The 4082-nt window shown below is 37.8% G+C and overlaps 1 pseudogene; it reads left to right on the top strand.

Annotated features, from left to right (window-relative positions):
- Positions 1–1590: 1590 nt before the first annotated feature.
- On the top strand, positions 1591–1959 carry LOC115067716 (annotated as a pseudogene).
- Positions 1960–4082: the final 2123 nt, after the last annotated feature.

Here is a 4082-nt window from a genome sequence, read left to right on the forward strand (position 1 = left end):
CCAGCACCCACATGGTGGCTAACAAACCATTTGTAACTCCAGATCCTCTTCTGACCTCCACTGCTATTGCATGACATGGATGCACTTACATACATATAGGCAATACATTCATGCACATAAAATAAAAAAAAAGAACAATCATAAACATGATCAGAGAATTCAAGGAATTTAAAAATCACAAAATCAAACAACTCAAGGAATTCACAGAGGAAAGGAATAAACCCCTGAATGAAGCCCAGGAAAATTCAAAATACTGCTAAATGAAATGGAAAAGACAATTTAGGATTTGATAAATGGATTCATTAAAGATATGGGAATGTTGATGAAAATTCAACTTGAGATAAAGATGAAATTGTAAATTCAATAAGCCAACTAGTAGACAGAAGAAATTCTTAACAGCAGAATTAATCAATTGGAAAACAGGATACAAAAACTTGAAGATAAAGTTAGAGAATTATACACTAAAGCAAATAATATGAAAAAATAGAAATATAGGAATGTGATATGCAGGAGCTGTGAGACACCATGAAATTACCAAATTTATGAATTCCAGATATAGTGTCAGGAAAAGAATCTTGGGTCAAAGGAATTGACCAGATCTTCTACAGGATTATATAAGGAAACCACTAAATTAAGAAAAGTCATACCAGTATGGATACAAGAAGCACATAGAATGCCAAATATATAGGACCAGAAAATAAACTCCTCCTTGCATATCATAGTAAAAAACATTAACCATGGCCACTGCCCTGGGACCAGCTACATTCTCACTGCACCAGGGCCAACATCTACTCTGCTTTGCCAGTTGGATCCTCCCCACAGTGTCCCCATCCCTACCTTGGGCCTAGGCCTTTTCCTGTTCATCCTATCCAAGACTTCCAGACAAGTCTGGTAAATCAGATCCTGCCCACTGGGTCTTTATACCTCTGAGCCAAGATGAGATACATTCTCACTGCTCCACAGCTCACATCTACTCTCCTTAACTAGTTAGAACATACCCACCCTGTCCCCCTTATTGAGTGTGGGCTCCCTCCTGCTTCTCTTGCCTGAGAGCTGTAGACTAGCATGCCAGAACTCAGACACCAGATTCCCATAATTTCCAATTGAAACGTGGCTCCTTTTCCTTACTTGAAAGCTCTTGAATAGCCATTTTGGAAACATTTTGTTTAACCAAACAAACAAAACCTAAAAGTCAAGGGACTGGAGAGATGGCTCAGCAGATGAGAGCACTGGCTGCTCTTGCCGAGGACCCGGGTTTGATTCCCAGCACCCACATGGCAGCTAACAACCACCTGTAACTCCAGTTCCAGGGGAATCTGAAGTTTTCTTTTGACCTCTTCAGTACTGCATGACATGGGTACACTTACATACATGCAGGCAATACACTCAATCACATAAAATAAAAATAATAAGTAAAATACAAAACTCACATACATATAGGCAAAATAAATAAAATATTTTAAAAAATAAATAAAATATTAAAAAAATAAAAGTCAGAAACTGAAGCACAGATCAACCTACTAGTCATAACTAACCAGAAGGCATCCAAGCTACATCAAAATGTAAGCAGGTTCTACAAACCATGTAGCCATGTGCGGGGACTGCGTGGAGAAAGAATATCCCAATGTGGTAACACTTATCTAGAGAATGGATCTTTCTTACTGAACTTTACTGATTACGCAGTGTGCAATAAGTGAGGATTATTTTTGTTTGTTTTTTTTCTTTTTTGTTGTTTTTTTCTGATCACAAACAAATCCCTGAAAAAAGATAGAGAAGAAATAGTTACCTATGATCATCTGTGTAAGAATTGTCACCATGTAGTACCCAGACAGGAGTATAAGTTTAGTATCATGGAAGAATTTCAGGAATATTACCATGCTGTGTCTATTTTATGGTAAAGTCAAAGATACTATCAGTATTCTTCCTGATGACCCCCAACAAATGACCCTGTTATTCTGAGACTCCTACAGTTCTGTTTTAAATATGTTGGATTGGTTTACAAAAGAGAAGGCCTAATGGTTTGTCTGATAATGAAAGTTCTTTGTATGTTTGCTTTCCTGCTTATATTTAAATATTCACTGAAGAAGAAAGTAATTTGGGGTAATTAGTCTCCTACTCTAGGAGTTCTGCTAAAGTACCTGTACACATTAATGCAACCAGAGTGAGATGTAATTGCTAGTAGTTATTTGGCTAGAAAATAACTAGAATGCATGCACAATCAGCACCTAGACCTTCATTTCCCATCAAAGGAACCCAGAAGTCCTTGCAAAAATGGCTGATGGAATAGAGAAGGAATACTATCTGATGGACTTGGAGCATTTTGTGTCCCCACCCCTACACAAATGAAATGCTTAAAAAAATTTTTTTGAGACAGGATTTCACTGTGTAACCCTGGCTGGCCTGTAACTCACTACATAAACCAGGCTGGCTTACAGTTGCCTGTGTCTACCTTTCATATGCCTAGTCTTTAATTTTTTTCTTAAACCACGGTGATTAGGGCTTTCAGACAGGTGTTAACTGAAGGAGCTTTAAGTGAACACAGCTGGGACAATTTGAAAATAAATGACGTGGTATTGGATTACATATATACGTGTGTGTATGTGTGTGTGTGTGTGTGTGTGTATGTGTGTGTGTGTGTATCACAAAAGCAGAACCAAACTTCAACTAAAAAAGGCAGGCTAGAATTTCACATCAGAAACATGGCCAACAAAAGATATCCAAATGCCCAGACCACAAAGGAAAAACACAAATATGAAAAACCAAGAGAATATATCCCCAACAAAATCCACCAGTCCTACAAAAAATGAGCCACAGTGAGAATTGCCCAGAGGAACCCTAAGACGCAGAATTTTTAAAAAATCATACACATGATCAAAAAATTCAACAACTTTAAGGAACACACAAGCAACTCAAATAACTTAAAGAGGATAGGAATAAACTCCAGATGGAAGCTCAAAAAACAGAATGAAATGAAAAAGACAACTCAGGACTTAAAAAGTGAATTCATAAAAGAGAAATGCTGAAGAAATCTCAAACCAAAATGAAGATGGAATTGAAAAACTCAATGAGCCCATTAGAAATGACAGGAGAAAGGCCCACCAGTAGGATGAATGAAAGTGAAAACAGAATATCAACAGTGGACAACAAAGTTGAAGAATTGAGCCACTCACACAAATAATATGAAGAAAATGTAAAAATCCACATGAAAGATCATAAGAGCCAGGGCTGGTTCATGAACATATGAGGTGGAGGTTTCCAGGCTAATGGAAGCTTGCTCATATCTGCCTGAAGCAGTGGTGGCATCTATGGCAAGACCCATGTCAGCTCAATTAAACAAGGGCCCAAAGGAGAGGTGAGAAATAGGTGGCAGGTCAGCACTAGATTGAGAACTATTTGAGACTGGTTGGTTGCATCTGGGTGGGGAAGAGTATGACTTCCATACATCCAGTGGATGGGCTGATTAGACTCCAGTGGATGCATGTACACTGAAGGACATTTGGATACAAACACCTGAATGAATAGGACTCAGCATGTATGGTAGAGTGCATAGGGTTCAGTCGGGGGGGGCGAGGCATGGATGGGGGAGAGGGTCTGGATGTGTGTGGGAAATATTGTATGAAATTTTAAAAGCTCAATTAAGAAAAACCCACAGGAATGGAATTGTAGGGAATGTAAGACATCATGAAAAGACCAAATCTACACATTATAAATATAGATGAAGGAGAAAAATCTCAGGTCAGTGGGACTGACCAAATCTACAACAGAATTAAAGAAAACTTCCTTAAATTGAGGAAAGACATGTCTATACAGATTCAAGAACAAACAGAATAAAATTTAGATGGGACCAGAACAGAAACTCTCCACATCATACCACAGTAAAAATAGTAAATGTACAGAGCAAAGAATGGATACTAAGCACTACAAGAGAAAAATAACAAGTTATATATAAAGAAAAACTTATCATAAGTACAGATGACTTCTCATTGCAAACTATAAAAACAAGAAGAGCTGGGACTGAAGTAGTCCAAGCATTAAATGACCATAGATGCCAACCCAGAATACTTTACCCAGAAAAACTCTTT

Source organism: Nannospalax galili, unplaced genomic scaffold, assembly GCF_000622305.1.
Source record: "Nannospalax galili isolate Female #2095 unplaced genomic scaffold, S.galili_v1.0 scaffold1127, whole genome shotgun sequence".
In the NCBI taxonomy this organism is placed as follows: Eukaryota; Metazoa; Chordata; class Mammalia; order Rodentia; family Spalacidae; genus Nannospalax; species Nannospalax galili.